Below are 18,208 nucleotides of genomic sequence, written 5' to 3'. Positions count from 1 at the left end.
AATACGTACTAAATGTACTGTACGTAACACGACCTAATAGGTTAAAAGCCGGTTTCGATTATTTTCGTTCTTTATTAATTTTTTGTAAGTTAATCAGTGGCTAGTATTTATTTATTTATTTATTTATTTATTTATTTATTTATTTATTTATTTATTTATTTATTTATTTATTTATTTATTTATTTATTTATTTATTTATTGGTTATAGAATGTCCCAGTGTGCTAGTGGCTCAAGGAGGGACCACCCTTAACAATCACAGCTTAGCAGCTTTTAGTTTTAGTTAACAGATGAGGCATAGGCCTACATATATATCAAGGCATGTTTTACAAATATTGATTTACATCATAATATCATTAGTTTACACGAAAAAAAAGAAGATATTCAAAATAAATTAAACGTAGTTGGATAAATAGGTACACAGTAGTTATTGATTTATTCCCCATCATACTGTTCAAGGAAGTACCTGCGTACTTCTTTTTTAAATATGCACAACTTATTGATTTGTTTCAATTTTGGAGGTAGATTGTTAAAGGCTGTGCTTGTTGAATAAGACATGCTTTTAACACCATATTTCTTAGTGTTTGTGGGATCTTTGTAAAACTGTTTTGCTGATCTTGTGTTGTGGGTGTGAATATCCTTGCTTATCGTAGATCTGTTTTAACAGAAGTCATATTATATTTATACCTGGACATAAATAAAGCTTGAGAGTATTTAATCTGGCATTATACTGGTAATATGTTTGTTTCCTGAAAAACTTCCACAGGTAGTTTTAGTAAATCATATCCATACATAATTTTAAAGCTCTCTTTTGGAGTATTTCTAGTTCTTTTACGGCTTCCTGTGTACAATTTCCCCATATTATATTCATGTACATAAGGTGTGAATGTTTGAGGGAGGTATATATGTTTCTTAAGTGTTGGTTGTTTATTCCATAGTCATTCAATCTTTTTCGTGCTCCAATTACACTAATAAATTTTTTCTTTACATCTGAGGTATGTTCATTCCAATTTAAGTTATTGTCTAAAGCCAGGCCTAAATATGGAAACTGCTTTACTGTTTCATTGGGTTCATTGCCAATTTTTACTACATTGCAGGTATTGATAATTTGTGTTGGTTTATGGAATAGCATGTTTTTTGTTTTGAGGTGCTTGTTACTAGATTATTTTTGTTCAGCCATGATGTTGGTATGTCGAGATCTTTTTTCATATACTCCATAATCTTTTGTTCGCAACTGCTGTCATAAAGTATAAATATATCATCTGCAAATAGGAATATCTTACCAGTCAACTCTAGATAACCTACATTATTAATAAATATTAGAAAGAGGAATGGTCCCAGCACTGACACTTGTGGTACGCCATGTTTAACATTGTGGATGGGCCCTTTAGTTTCATTGATATTAACATATAACTTCCTATCAGTAAAGTAATTTTTAAACGACTAAAAGGCTATTCCTCTAATCCCTACATTTTCTAGTTTATTAAGTAGTATGAATTGGTTAATTGTGTCAAATGCCCTTGCAAGGTCTATGAAAAGACCAGCTGCTATGTCAAAAGCAACTAAAAGTGTACTATGTTTGGGTAGGAAGGCAATCAGTATTGATTGATTGATTTATTGATTGATTGATTGATACTGAAATTTGAAGAAGAAATGTGTTTTAATTGGGAAATTCAAGACTTGTTTTTTATTACTCTTTCAAGTACTTTTGCAAGTGAAGATACTATACATAGTGGCCTGTAATCACTGGGGTCAAACTGTGTTCCTTTCTTAAGAACTGGCACCTCTCTACTCTCTTCTCTATTCTCTCTCTAAACAACTGAGTGAGTTGGCCGTGCGGTTAGGGCAGCGCAGCATTGAGATCCTATTCTGGAGATTTGGAATTCAAGGGGACAAATTGGGGCTAATATTCATTTGTAGGAAGGGGAGTTACGAATTTGAATACCTTACGGGAGATGTTCAATAAATTTCCAATTTCTTTGCAATCATTTAAGAAAAGTCTAGGAAAATAACAGATATGGAATCTGCTACCTGGGCGACTGCTCTAAATGCAGATCAGTAGTGATTTCATTGGGTCGAACTCCGCTGTTGGCAGCCATGTAGATGTTTTTTTCCGCGGTTTCGCAAATGCTGAGGTTGTACCTTAATTGTGGCCAAGGCCATTTCTTTTCCACTTCTAGCCCTTTTTTATCCCATCGTGGCCATAGGGCCTGTCTGTGTCGGTGGGACTTAAAAAGACTAGTAAAAACTTGAATACTATATTCTTCGACTGCTTCAATGGCATCTAATGTAAATTTTGCCAGCTGCTTTCTAGTTAGCGAATACGTGGAAAATAATCTAACCTGTCGACTACTGTATAAAGTAATTGTAAGCCCTTGAATTATATACACAATATCGTTGTTTTTAGCTAGGTTGGATTCAACGCCAGTGCATCTCTTTCGACATCTCTAATGCCGAAACATGTCTCAAGTTTATGTCACATTGTAGTAATATTTGAATACTGGTGTACCATTGCTATTGGAATATTCAATATTACAAAAGCCATAACAAAAATGTACTAGTTAGTAATTTTAATGATGGTATTGCCTAATATTTGGACACTGATATTTCATTACTATCTTAAGGCTCCCCAGTAGAACATAGCGGACAGATCTCACCCGTGCTCGGCTGAGCCTAGCCGTCAGATCTTCCCCGAGCGCAGCCGAGTGACTTTAATGCCGGTCACCACAGATTAAAATTTAAAACACCAACATGTTAAATTTAACCTGTTACAATTGACATGTATATTGTGATTGTGTCTTCCAATTGACTTTGCATGTTAACTCAGAATGTTGAGATTAACACTTTTAACATGTTGGCGTGTTTTCCGCTCCAAGTGGAAAACATGTCAAGTCAATTCTTTGTTCGGGAGATGTTGGTACAGCTTCGGCAACTTCCTTGCTGTTTCCATGTCAACAGATTGCCAAATGACGCAAACGACGTGCTTCTCTTGAAGTAGGTTTATAGTTACAACACTCCGCAACACTCATTCTCTTTGTTATAAGCTACAAATACTGTACCGGTACCGGTACGTGCACACGTGTCGTTCTCTCTGCACTATACTAAAATTTATAGTCAGAAATGGAGTGGAGCAAGATTACTTTGGACTTAATTAATGGCAAAATAGAAAGGCCTTGTTTGTGGGATGTCTGATCAAAGGCGTACAGAGATAAAGTGAAGAAAGCCGACGGTTTCCAGGAACTCTAAATTATCTATAATTATTCCTGCGAGCGTATAAAGTAACTAGCGTCCCTCCGCTCCCAGCACAATCGAGTATTGCAAAAAAAAAAAAAAAAAAAATCAGAGATGTCGGAAGTCGGGGGACGGGAGCGGATGAAGTTTATACTTCAAAGATGTTTGTTTCTGAAACAATTAGCAGGATGAGGGGAGGAAATGCGTCTAATAAGACTGCATTTCTAAATCATAACAAGAAGCAGCAGTGGCAATAACAAAGGCCAAATCCTCTTCACCTGCGTCCATTTTCCTTGTTTGAAAATACTAGACACCACCCAAATGTATTACCGCAGATTTATATGATGAACTACCTATATAGCCTATAAACAAAGAAAGTCAAGTTTAACATGTTTATTAAATGTGTACACAATGTTAAATGAAACAGTATTCAACATTTATCATTTAACATATTAATTACGTCACCAGTTAACATTTAACACTTTTAACATTTAACATGTTGTTGTTAAATGTTAATCAGTGGAGGCCTGCCTTTACTTTGTCAGTCGCTAGACGTACCGATATGATTTTCGAATACTTCTCATTTCCCCTTGTCGGCGGCCATTTTCTATTTGAAGTACGATGGTGAGCAAGGTGTTTGACCTTGCTACAATAGTTGTTACATATTTTACTAAACTGTGTTTCTATAGTGAGTTGTTTTTTGAATTACTTTGATACCAGTTGTAAAGTTTTTGCCCTTTATTTTCATAAGGCGTATTTCTGTTTGTTTTCGGAAAATCGTAAATTCACCACCAGAGTGTACAGCTGTCATGGAGTACTATCTTATTCATGGAGTACCTGTGTTTGTGTTGTTAGTTATCGGATATTGGTGCAATGAATATGTTCCCGCCAAATTTCGTGGTGGTGTGTTTGGAATGATAATCGTGTGCTTATTGCTCAACATGTAGGTATTTTGGATGTTATTCGGTGATCTTGGAAGAATTGTTCATATCTCTAATAGCGATGCTTAAGACTTCGTTTTTTTATTATTCGTAATCGCATTTCTTGATGTGGTGGTTGTTTGTTTATGTATTTAGTGGTGTTCGGTTAGCAGCATAGGTGTTTGGTTTATGTTATGTCAATTTATTCTTATTGCTTTTTATACACTTAATATATGAATATCCTAGGGATACTGTCACAGACAGTTTGTAACGTAAATCTTTCGAGAGTCAATAGCTTTTATATTTGTTCTTCGGGCTGTGTTGTCTGCAGAGGTTTGTTTTCATTCTACCAGTACGATGACGAGTTGGTGTTCTAAAAGGAATTCAGATATGTTTAAACCGCAGGTGTATTAAGAGGCGGTAGGATGACTCTCACTTATGTACTTGGCATTTCAAGTTTTAACCTTAGGCCATTGAATAATTGTAACCTCTGCTTATGCCGGTTGTTGGTAGGAAAACTGATAGACATATTCGAGGAAAACTGCTACTATTTCCTATCCTGAAGTCTGAGTGAAGTTGTAAGGTTAAATTAAGAGTTTTTAAAATATGTTCCTGAACATGCCATATCTTGACTTTATAAATGCTAGTTTTTCAGCAAAACATGCATGGTGTTCTTTGTTGGCAAAGAAAGAAGTGTGGACCTACTTTCCCTAAAATTGTTCATATTGATGCTTTTGTTGCGACTTCACATATGGACAAGTTTGTTGTGTTATTGTTGAAGTTATCTCTTGGTTTATATTCTAGGGTTTTATTGTTGTATGAGTGAAGTGGTCATGGCAAAATTTAACGAGGCCCTCCCAGCGTAAATCACTCTATTTGCAAAAGTTGATTGTGTAAATGTTACCTCTTACTGCTTCTATAGGCCTACAAGTGCTGTTTTCATAGAAGTACAGGGACCCACCAGCCCATCCCCACATAATATAAATTATAGGACATTTTCTGTACCACTGGCCATTGGCTGAAATTTATAGAGTAAGGCATCTCTTTCAGGATTCAGCACAGGCATCATTACCAACTGCGGTACAATAAAAAATATTAAACCAGTGGTGGTGGTGTTGTTTGAGTAATCAGTCAATAGACTGGTTCGATTCAGCCTTCCATGCCACCCTATTCTGTGCTATTAATTTCTATGTAACTAATACATCCTACATCTGCTCTAATCTGTTTGTCATATTCATACCTTGGTCTACCCCTACCATTATTACCGCCTTCCCTCAAAAACCAACCGAACAAGTCCTATGTGTCTTATAGATGTGTCCTATCATTCTATCTGTTCTTTTAGTCAAATTGATCTCTCGCCAGTTTGATTCGATGTACCCATCTCACCTTCAGCATTCTTCTGTAACACCACATTCTCTCTATTTGTTTTCTTCTTGAGCTATCATCGTCCATGTTTCACTTCCATACAATGCCATGCTCAAAATGGAAATCTTCAAAAACATCTGTTAGTAAATTGAAATTGGCACGTACACAGCTTTGTTGGCATATATGTTCTACATGATCAAAGAGAGATACCTTTTCTAACCCCTTATTCTGAAAATGAACCAATTATTGACACACACACACGCGCACATAAACAACCCCATATTCCTTGCTTCACTCGGCTGAAAATAACCCAATGGTGATAAGTTTTGCAACATCATTCAACGGTACCTAATGATGCAGCGTGAGTTGTGTGCGCCAGGTAGGTTGTCCTTAACCCTCAAACACACGCATATGGGGTGGAATCCACCCCAGGTCATTTTATTTCCTAGTGAAATGTACAAATAACTCTCCTGTGCTCTGCCCGCTCTTATATCTTTCTGGCTGGATCCCCGCAGACGGAGTCATTCTTATATAATCTATCTTAAAATCTCCAAATAATGGAGTAATTCATATTTTACAATACAATGATATGTGGGGTGGAAAGCACCCCAACGCGTGTGTCTGCGTCCTAAAATTTGGCGTGTGTGCTTGAGGGTTAAGCTTTGTAAAAGTTGCACTGTAATACAGTCTATTCTGAAAATCATTGCCCTTAATTAAAAGAATGTGGTGCAGTCAAGTATGAAACAATAAATAGTGAATTATGAGCAAAGAATCATTGGACATGGAAAGTGGATTCATTAAGTTGCCTTCAAACTTGGACTTACAAAGTCCCGATGTTGGGTCAGGATGCAACTTTTGGAAGACTAGCCATTGTATTGTTATAGCCAGGACATTCTGAAGAACTTTACATTCAACAAATTCAGAATAAATCAGAAGTGATCATTTTTAATGTACTAGGAGATAGTACACCGTGAGGTTAGATCTAATCTGACCTCCTTTTCTTTCATTTTCATATCCACCGGCTGAGTGGCTCAGATGGTTGGCAGGTTCGATCCTGGCTCAGTCCGGTGGTATTTCAAGGTGCTCAAATACGTCAGCCTCGTATCAGTAGATTTACATGCACGTAAAAGAGCTCCTGCTGGACTAAATTCTGGCACCTCGGCATCTCCGAAAGGTGTTATTATTTTCACACCCTTCATGGCCCTTGTATTTCTTTGCCTGATACTGTCATTCCCAAAATGCCTGATCCCTTCCCTTTTTCCTGTCTCATTAGCGTTAATACAGGATGTTTGCCCAGTTGTACTTTATCTTCAAACAATCACCACCTCCATGTATATGCCATGTGCTTTGCAGTTGTCCTCGTTGGTTATCTGGTTGTTGTAGTAATTGTAGTGTGAGTATGTGCCAAGTTGAATGACGTTTTGCCTGTGTGATATATAAGTCCAGGAAATGTCAGCCAGCTGATGGGGTCGTGACAAGTTTCAGAATACGCCACTAGATGTCTTCTTTATGACCTTGATTGTTAAGTCGTCAAGCCCATATAGTCTGATATCATGGTTAGCCAGTTTGAGTCCCGCTGATTGAAAAATGTTTCACCATCAGTAGGTTGGCCAGCAGGGTAGGAGATGTTGTTGTATACAATTTCGAAACTGAATGAGTTGGATTTGGGTCAGGAGATAGTGATTTCGAACCCCACTGTCGGCAGCCCTGAGGAAGGTTTTCTGTGGTTTCCCATTTTCACACCAGCGAAATGCTGCAGCTGTACCTTAATCAAGGCCACGGTTGCTTCTCGCTCCTAGCCCTTTCCTATTCCATCATCGCCATAATACCTATCTGTATCAATGCGATGTAAAGTAAATTTTTAAAGAATTCAAATCTCTAGAGTGCATGCCAAAAGCCTGGATTCAATTTCAAACTTCTCCACAGTGTTTATGTGGAGTTAGGCCATGTGATGCTGTTGATTTGTCCGGAGGCATTAAGCCTTGGTGCGATTCGATGAGTAGGATAAGTGCTGACATCAGGTTTCACCTTCCTACTGTAATATATCACGTCATTAATTTCATCTCATTAACTACACTGAGGAAGTCGTCAGAAAGGCCATATGGTCATAAAAACTCTACGAAGATTCATCTCACATCATACAGACCTCTTAGAGGAACAGGACAAGGGTTTCGTGTACATACCAACTACACATTACTCTTCAATGGGAATTCTGTTGATATTCACCTGGTTAACTCAAAAAGATATAAAGAAATGGAAAAGTTGGTAAAATGAATCATTTTAAGTTGCATAATACGTGTTACATGCATGCAAGTCAAATGTTTTGAAGATGTAACCCAGCTCTAGCATTTACATTTTTTAGATTTGCCTGTTGTGGGGGTGGGGTCTTTTCCCGTCTTAAAAGGTTTGAATGGATGTAATTTTTATTGGTGACATTCGATGCCTGATTAATGCAGGTTTTGAACATTATGTCCTAAGTAACATACTACCCCCTAACCTGGGAAGGAAAGTAGCTTTGATTAGAGAACACAAGATCCTAGTGAACCCTGGACTACCGGTACACTTGGACATCTTGGACCTCAGAATCAAACGACTCCATTCGAGACATCCTCTTGCAACTGACATCAATCACATCGGGTTCAACATCACCGATTCCTGGAGGGGAGAATGGATGCAAAATGCTCCAGCTACATGCCAGGCAATGCCATGGATTAGTAAGACAGTTCCAGGGTTTGATCAACCCCGCAAGGTGTGGTCCATGCTCAGCCACCTCAGGACGGGACACGGAAAATATGGGTATTCTTTTTTTAAATGGCGAATGCTGTCCTCGCTGGTATGCGACTGTGGTGCACCGCAACAAAGTATTGAACACATCAGGGAAAAATGCAGCATCAGAGCATATGGAGAGCCATATGAAGACTTCTTGTTAGCAACCCCAAAATGTATTGAGTACATACAAGGTCTAGATGTTTGTAGTTTATTTTATTGATTATTGTTGTTCATTTGTAATGATGTATTTGTATGCCATGCGCTCTAAATAAATAAATAAACAGAGTTTTTTCTGCTTGCAGTTTTAGCATTTAAAAAATTCAATAAATTTAGGCACAAACAGGCATTCTTTTCAACAAGGTTTGCCATGACGTTTCTTAAATATTATTTTAAAACAATTCTCAATAACATTACAAATTTCCTGTCTGGGTAAGGGGTTTTTCCTTGATCTTGTGCTTTAATCAAATACATCAGTGGTCCTGTCTCTGCCTTGGTAAAAGAATCCTTCCAGACAAGAGTTGCCACTAATATTTATCTAAGTAATTCTTACTAAATAGCCAGCAACCATTGCTAAAGAAGGCAGCTTCATACTGTTGGGGATATTTAAAAATAAAAAAATGTCTACCATGCAATCAAGTTTGGAATATTTTACGTAGCCTAACTGCATAATTTGTCACTTGTACAAATAATCTGTTTACAGTATATATATAATATTACAGTATTTTATAATGATGAAGAAATGAAACGTACGTTCTTTGGGCTCGTCTACACCTGCAAAATATGCTGAGGAAGCATTAACTCGCCAGACTGCATATATTTCTGGATTACGTATTCCTTTGACATCCATGGTATTGAAAACTTGATGGTTGGTGTTGAAAGTAACTGACGGATTTATCATTCCTATTTTCAGCATGCTTTAGATTGCATAAAGGCAAAATCTGACATCCACCACATCATTGAAGCCACCTGTCCTATGCAGTTGGCTGAAGAGGAGATCTGTGTCATCACTGCTAAGATTTCTACTTGAAACATAATGGAATCACATTGGGAGTAAATGTTTGATACATTTCACGGAGACTGAGTGGTAATGACTAGAGCTTCATATGTTCCTTGGCCAATCCTCCTTTCCCTTTTATTGGGTTTTTAAATTTCCTCCATAAATGGCAAAAAGTGTTCCGTTAGTCAAGTTAATTTGGTTGTCGTCAGTTTGGGTAAACTTAGTCCGTATTTCTAGAAGTGTAGGATTGTTTGACGTTGCACACATCATGAATGTTAAGTCCATTTCCTCACAGTGTCCAAAAGTGTTATTGTTTGATAGAGAATTTCATGATCTGCCGCAGTTTCAGGAGCAACTACTAAAGACTTTAAATGCAGCTATAATAATAATAATACGAAGGGCGTACTGTATTGCTTTAGACTTTATTTTTTGTACGTCCAGGTATGGTTCACATTTCACTTTTGAAGGTGGTGACGTTTAACTAGTGTCATGTTCCACTGTTTGGTAACAGCACACACACAGGGGCCAACGAATGCACTCGTCATAGCCACTTCGTAACAGCACCGTCAGCGTAGGAGCCGACAACATGAAAAGCAACCATCAGGGACAGCGCTAAAATAGTGTTGGCTACTGAACGCATGATTCGAAGCAGTGTATCGATTCATTCAAGTGTCCGAGTGAATCGATTCACAGGAATGGCGAGCTCATGGCACACGATTCAGCTTACTCCCAGCGGACAGTGCTGAGTGGCGCACACACTGGACGTTGACGGGTAGCTTCCGCTGCAGCGAGACAGTGAATCATGACGCATTGAAAGAATCGTGAACGAGTGCGGCTCATTGAGACACAAGATACACACGGCTCCTTATCGGCTCACTGGACAAACGGAGAGCCAAGCTTCCGCTGCAGCGAGACGTACAGTGAGCCATGGCACACCGAAAGAATCGTGAACAAGCACGGCTCAGTGAGACACAAGATGGACACTGGCGGAGAGCCAAGCTTCTGCTGCAGCGAGACATACAGTGAGCCATAGCACACAGAAAGAATCGTATGCTATAATGGACTCTCGACCTCAGCTCATTTGAAAATAATACCCATTTGCATTCACTGTCCTCTTCTTACAGGGAGGTTTAGATAATAGATGGATTTATTTGCAGTGTTAAAAAGGTAGTCAAAACATAATTTTGAAGTAGCTACTAAGTAAGTAGGCAGTTAGGTTATACTATTTATTAGTTTAATGAAAGTATTATAACTTAGTTGACATTTGACAATTAAACTCGACTCTAGCCTGCCCTATGACTATGAGTCATGCTCATGACCACTCAAAAATACCCGTTTTATATTGGGAAGAACGGCTCAGTATTCTCTCAGTTCATATGTCACATCGTTGCTGTTACCAAACGGTGAAACATGACACTAGTTAAACGTCACCACCTTCAAAAGTGAAATGTGAACCATACCTGGACGTACAAAAAATAAAGTGTAAAACAATATAGTATGCCCTTCATATTATTATTATTATTATTATTATAGCTGCATTTAAAGTCTTTTGCTCCTGAAACTGCAGCAGATCATGAAATTCTCCATCAGACAATAACACTTTTGGACACTGAGGAAATGGGCTTAACATTCATGATGTGTGCAACGTCAAACAATCCTACACTTCTAGAAATACGGACTAAGTTTACACAAATTGACGACAACCAAATTACTTGACTATCGGAACACTTTTTGCCATTTATGGAGGAAATTTAAAAACCCAATAAAAGGGAAAGGAGGATTGGCCAAGGAACATATGAAGCTCTAGTCATTATCACTCAGTCTCCGCGAAATGTATCAAACATTTACTCCCAATATGATTCCATTATGTTTCAAGTAGAAATCTTAGCAGTGATGACACAGATCTCCTCTTCAGCCAACTGCATAGGACAGTGGCTTCAATGATGTGGTGGATGTCAGATGGCAGCTGCGAGCACTGAATGCTGTCGCTGCTGTCTTACTAGCACATACTACACAGTTGCAGTAGGAGCGGACCAAGCTCGATAGCTGCAGTCGCTTAAGTGCGGCCAGTATCCAGTAATTGGGAGATAGTGGGTTCGAGCCCCACTATCGGCAGCCCTGAAGATGGTTTTCCGTGGTTTCCCATTTTCACACCAGGCAAATGCCGGGGCTGTACCTTAATTAAGGCCACGGCCGCTTCCTTCCACTTCCTAGGCCTTTCCTATCCCATCATCGCCAAAAGACCTACCTGTGTCGATGCGACGTAAAACAAATAGCAAGCAGTAGGAGCGTTGACTAATGTGCCGTGAATCGGATCACTGTATCGATTCAGTAACGTGAACGGAATCAAATGAATCGAATGCCCCATCACTACGCTATAAGGCTTGGTTCCTATGGAAAGGAGGCGTGACCACTGTAGAAATTCATCGGCACATGGTGGCAGTCTGTGGAGAACATGCGCCGTCATGGAAAACAGTTTACAACTGGGTGGAACACCAGCACATTGCAGCTATTACAGGTGTGCAAAGCACACAATTTGCATATTTTAAATCACTTTTTCCATAATGGAAGGAAAAAAGAACTTTCCCGGTGAGAGTCTGTGCAGGAGTCAATATGCTTTCTTTTTGTGCTTCATGCATCTTCATTAAAGTGTCTACTTACCGGTAATTACTTTCTCCTCATGAAAGATGTCCTTGCAGTGAGGATAATATTTTAAAGATTTGGCTCAAGTCAAAACTGGAGAAAAAGCGCCCTATTATCAACCAAACTCTTTCATCATATTAACGTTCACCAAACAATTGCCTGTCGTGATTCTGAGAACTTTTGATTCCAATTTGTAATATGTAGGCCTAATTAATTAGTCACCTGTGATCTGCATTTAGGACTGTCACTCGGATGGCAGATTCCCTATCAATTGTTTGCCTATTCTTTCCTTAAAAATTATTTCAAAGAACATCTCCCTTAGTAGATTATACCAGTCCGTAATTTTCTTCCCATAAACAAATATTTTCCCATATTTGTGCTGTTGATTACCAACTTTATCTTCATATTATGGTTTCTCCTATTTTTTAGAAACTCCCAATTTTTCCGCCTCAGTGATAACTTTCTTCATCAGGGCATAAGACTGAGTGCCCGTTAGTGGGCGCATCCATGAAATAAAAGCAGTTGTTAACCCTCGGAACAAGAAACCCAGAAGCTTGTTTGCAACTTCATTGCTGGTACTAGTCTCTACCGGCTGATGTTTCAGAACAGCCAAGTAGCTGATTGACACTACGAACATATAATACTCTCACCTAAATGGCCATTTTGTCAGTTATGGTGGAATAAATCTTTTCTTCGGGGTTTATAAGCTAAGGCAAAAAATGAAATGGCGGATGGCTTGTAGTGCTGGGAGTGTCCGAGGACAAGTTTGGCTCACCAGGTGCAGGTCTTTTGATGTGGCACCCTTAGGCAACCCGCATGTTGTGATGATTAAACGATAATGAAGACGACACATACACCCAGCCTCTGTGCCAGCAAAATTAACCCATAATAATTAAAATTCCCTGCGAACCTGCTACGCTGGCATAGCAGGGGGAGAGGTGATACTCCCACGTGGCGCGTCCCAGGTGGTAGATAGGGGGTGCCCTAACCGGCTTGCCGGTAGACTTGAGGGGAAATAACATACCTCTCGTGGACCAAACACACACACCCTGTGGGTGGGGGAGGCAGACGAAGAATTCTCCCACGGTATCCCCTGCCTGTCGTAAGGGGCGACCAAGGGATGAACCAATTAGAACTATGAAACTACTTGTAATTAGTACCATCACGCAGGGAACACCATGGGTCGCATTTACTTGCGCGTAGTACCACTATGAACGTAAGGTAGGAAACTTAAAAAGGTCCACCTTTTCAATACAAATAAATGTTATAAGTTTATTTACAACATATATTTACACTTGGAACTAGTTTCGACGCTGTTTGGCGTGATCTTCAGCCAAAATGTGGGAAACAGGCATAGGCGTTAGCATGCAGACATTTACATTGTACAAGATGTTAATTCAGTGTGATTAAATAAGAGACATGAAATAGTGAATTACAATGTAAGTTTACAAAATGGTCATGAAGGGTGAGTCAAAATTGTATAAACATGAGTTAGGGCTCAAAAACATAATCACTTGAAAAACATATAAACCGCAACAAAACCACGCGGAAGTTCGAGATGAAATTGGCATTGGAGATTCAAATTATTTCAGACACTGTTCCATTGAATGTTGCCTACCGCGAGTGTAGTATAAAACATAGGTTAGATTTCAACAAACAATCGTCTCAAAAATGCACATAACATTTAAAAAATATTTTTGGGTTGAGATGAAACTTGGCAGTTAGGGATTGAAATCACTTGTTCACTAAGCGTCAGTTCAAAACCAGCTGTGAAGGGTGAGACGAAATTGCACAAGTGTGAGTTTGGACTCGATGAACGCAAAACCTGAAACACATGCAACACACTCGAAACTGTAGGTTTGCGATGAATTTGGCAGTTTCGAGTGTGTTGCATGTGTTTCAGGTTTTGCACTCATCGAGTCCAAACTCACACTTGTGCAATTTTGTCTCACCCTTCACAGCTGGTTTTGAATTGACGCTTAGTGAACAAGTGATTTCAATCCCTAACTGCCAACTTTCATCTCAACCCAAAAATATTTTTAAAATGTTATGTGCATTTTTGAGACAATTGTTTGTTGAAATCTAACCTATGTTTTATACTACACTCGCGGCAGGCAACATTCAATGGAAGAGTGTCTGAAATAATTTGAATCTCCAATGCCAATTTCATCTCAAAATTCTGCGTGGTTTTGTTGCGGTTTATATGTTTTTCAAGTGATTATGTTTTTGAGCCCTAACTCATGTTTATAATTTTGACTCACCCTTCATGATCATTTTGTAAACTGACATTGTAATTCACTATTTCATGTCTCTTATTTAATCACACTGATTTAACATCTTGTATAATGTAAATGTCTGCATGCTTACGCCTATGCCTACTTCCTACATTTTGGCTGAAGATGACGCCAAACAGCGTCGAAACTAGTTCCAAGTGTAAATATATGTTGTAAATAAACTTATAACATTTATTTGTATTGAAAAGGTGGACCCTTTTAAGTTTCCTATCTTACGTTCTCAGTTTACTACGGACAAAAAATGAAATTCTTAGATTTAAATAGTACCACTATGTTAGGCACGCAGTAGGTTTGTGATTAGTAGCGACAGTGTGTGAATCAGGTGGTGGGTCCTACAGTACCTGTGATTCGTACCCCTATATAAGCGACACCATGGTTCTGCCTTACCTATGCTCAGTTCCCACTGTGTGAGGAATTCCACAGGATAGTATGAGTCCCTGTGGTTAGTCCACTTACGCGAGGAACGCCATAGGTTTGTGTTGCCTTTATAGGTTTGCGTTGCCTGAAAATAGCGCTGCAATGTGCGAAACACCATAGGTCTGTGTTACATGTGCGCATTACACTACCTGTGAACAGTACCATAATGTGTGGAATACCGCAAGTCTCCACTACTTTTGATTAGTACCGCAACATTACACATAGCATGGTTCTACTTTCCTAGCGATAAATACCATTATGAGGGGCCGATGACCTGGGTTTTGGACCCGTTTCGACTATAAGCATAATCGATTCAGCATTGTGCTATAGAAGCAATCCCTTGGTCAAATACTGTTGTTTTGTGCCAGCTTCTGTGCATGTGAGGCACTGTGGGTTGGATCCACTGATCGTTTTAAATTCATATCTGTCCATCCATTCATTCTTTGTCCTCATGCTTTGAATTCTGGTCAGTGGAGGATTTTGGACTGTTAAGTTTTCATTTCGTACCATTAGGGGCCGATGACCTCGATGTTAGGCCCCTTTAAACAACAATCATCAATCAATCTATTAAAATTCCTGACCCTGCCAGGAGTTGAACCCAGGACCTCAGTGACCAAAGGCCAGCACGCTAACCAGTTTAGCCGTGGAGCCGGACAAGGTTAGAATTAAAATCTGTGAGAAGGTGAAAACAACTAATTTACAGAAAAGAGTAAATGACGTTTTAAAAATGCCAATAATGATGATTTAAAGTCCCTTTTTCTTGTAGAAGGGCTTGCCTGAGGCATGCTCAGTTAACCCTTGGATGTGAATTCGATTCCCAGTCAGGAAGTTGAAAAATTTAAGAAACTATATTTACAATTCTGGAGCGGCACATTGCCCTGAGGTTCACTCAGCCTGCACTAAGAATGAGTACCAGGTTAATTCCTGAGGGCAAAGGCGGCCGGACATAGAGTTTACCACTGTATCGCACCGAGTACCGAAGTTACAGAAAGTGAAAGTCTTTACCTTCCACTTCTCCATGGGCTTTCATAGCCTGAACGGAGATAGCTCTACCGTGCTTTATTTCTTAGAGAGCAGTTAGAAGAGTAGGGAAAGAAAAACATTACATATTGCAGCGCTTGAAGCAGTGATGTCACCATCAGGCCCGTCCACCCACTCAAGCTACATTACTCATGGTCGAGCCTAGGTACAAGGTTGGCCCCCTCTCTAATCACCTGTGGTGGTGCAACGGCCAAATGGAAAATACGAGAATGATCAACCTGGAGTCTTTTTCTTGCAGGGTTTCTGGATGTGCCCAGCTTCCAGACTGTTCTGGAATGACTGGCCCAGGTATATAAGACAGGAGTGACTTCCCGGTGTGGTTCTAGTAGGTTGAGTGAGTAGAGCTTAGTCAGAGAGTTTAGTTGAGAGTCTGAGAGTGAGTTGGCAGCCTGTAAAGTATTCGTTCTGCGTGTCTATCGTCGTGCGCCAGCTTCTGCTGTGTAGTGAATGTTGTGTGTGGTAGCGACTTGTAAGAGAACATTGGGTATCGGCAGGGGCAGAGAACGGAGGTTCTACTGGAGTGAACGGGCAGCGTACATCATCCTGAACTGTGAGAGTGATGTGTGTGGACTGTGACAGTGGCAACGAGAATAACTGTGTGACTGAGCGAGACGGTGAGTGCTATTGAATGAACACAGAGAATTGAGAGAGTGCAAACTGTGTAATTGTGTGATCTGTACTTTGATGTGTAAGTTGTTATCCTGGCATGCCTGTGTGTGTTAATATGTAGATTAAGTAATTAGATAAATTTTAGAACTTCTATACTACCAGTTATAATAATCATTTATCTCCTCTGGCAACGCATTACTTAATGGTTATAATTTTGTTACATCAATGGTTTGCCTGAATTTTCATATATGAAGACATTAAAAATTTTACATTGGCTTCCCTAATGGAGAGATAGGAATAACATAACTTTTCTGATTAAACACCTCCTGCACTTGTCCTCATTTGTAAGAACTGTCCACGCTTGTGTTTTCTGCCCGACTGTATATGCTCGGCGAATACCACACTCAAGACTCAAACCCGCAATCTTCTCCTAGAGCTGACTGTCTAAGCACTGGGCTTGCTTACGCCTGAGTATAGTTAGTTTGTACCCTCCCGGCAGACATTAACTGTACTGGTCGGGACTGTTTATAAATATTTCCTGGGTTTCAGGGTATTTTCTCTCACTGTTCTGGAACATCCATACAGTTTGTTGGTTCTGTCTAAGCTCACTGGTCCATTTTAAGTTAAGTGTACTTACATTAAACTATAGAAATATTTCATTTGCTAAGGCTGTATTGTTCATAGCTATTACATGCACCAATACGCACCTGTCTCTGCTGCTTTTGATACTAGATGAGCCAAGTGTCCCTCTCAGGGTTTTTAAGGACTCTGCCCCCATGCTCCTTCCTGGGGAATCCCCAACTAACATACACCGGCCCTTTGTGTGGTGACCTACTTCTACATTTACAAGTTCATAATTTCTTTCCAATGACCTAAGTATGACAAATTAAGAGTCCTCCAATACTCAATAAATTACATTAGGATTTCTCCTGGTTTTGGTTTGACTCAAAATGGTGGAAATCTTTACTTTTCTTTGGAAGTTTTCGATACTGGACTCGCTCAGAGTTGTCGAGCGAAAGTTGGGTGGGGTTAACCCCCGAATACATGGCATGGGCACTTGAAGTTGTGTCTCCTCTGTCTTCCTTTCGTCTCTTTGCACTTTGTCTCACTGACTGCTTCTCTGAGCCGTTCCTTTGTGTGCCTTGCATAGCAAATCGTGGTCTCCCTCGCTGATGCTTCTAAGTTTGTAACCCGGGGACTATCTTTGGCTCACTATATCCGTTCAAATGGAGTCCAGGGATCATTGTCTGAAAGGGTTCAATACCTATATCTCATGGAGCCTCTGTTTTGGAGGTAATCTCGTCTGATTGCATAATACGTGTGAAAGAAGCAGATTACGAATTTCCTTTCCTTACCATTGAGCTGTGCGTCAAAGTGACGAGACATCTCACCCCATGGTTTAAGTCTGATGGTAGTGAGGAAAATCTTGTATGTCATCAATTACACTAACCTGTGAATTCAAACTTTCCGACTTTACGATCATTGCATGAAGTTCACATAGTGATCTTTTATATTTCGGGCATGCTGATTCCAGAACTGAAGTCAGTTTTCCCGTATCACATCAGGTTTTTGTGAAAATTCAAAATGAAAATTTTATAAATATGCAGCACACACACATGCAAGATTACTATTATCACATGTAAAGAACGCTTCTTATTATTTTCACCCATCTGAACACTCCTATCTTACACTGGTATACTTATGAACATAATATAAAAATATGTAGTGTATTGTGTTAACAGATCTGTCGAAAAACACAGCCAAATGGACCAAAATTTACCACGCATTAAGCCTCATAACGTACTGAGAATGGTAAGTCTACGGTTTCAATTTTATAATGTCCTACCTTAGTATAAGAAACGTCTTCGCCTTGCTTTTCGTGTGTGAGGAGTAGTTGGACCTTCTCTCTTTAGTAAGTAACAAG

General features: G+C 39.4%; 1 protein-coding gene across 6 annotated transcripts in view; it reads left to right on the top strand.

Annotated features, from left to right (window-relative positions):
* The first annotated feature begins 4,048 nt into the window (after window positions 1–4,048).
* Window positions 4,049–18,208, top strand: part of asf1 (histone chaperone asf1) — a 115,213-nt gene continuing 101,053 nt past the window's right edge. For 2 of the 6 annotated variants that reach the window (XM_067135083.1, XM_067135081.1), the window contains exon 1: window positions 4,062–4,172. The gene's annotated coding sequence lies outside the window, so the exon portion shown is untranslated. Of the gene's footprint in view, window positions 4,173–16,169; window positions 16,290–18,026; window positions 18,097–18,208 lie in introns of those variants that run through there. The other 4 variants (XM_067135079.1, XM_067135080.1, XM_067135082.2 and 1 more) reach the window with 4 other exon arrangements.

The sequence above is a fragment of the Anabrus simplex genome, chromosome 1 (assembly GCF_040414725.1).
Source record: "Anabrus simplex isolate iqAnaSimp1 chromosome 1, ASM4041472v1, whole genome shotgun sequence".
Taxonomy (NCBI): Eukaryota; Metazoa; Arthropoda; class Insecta; order Orthoptera; family Tettigoniidae; genus Anabrus; species Anabrus simplex.
Note: the sequence above shows the minus strand (reverse complement) of the source record. Positions and strands in the feature narration are given on the sequence as shown.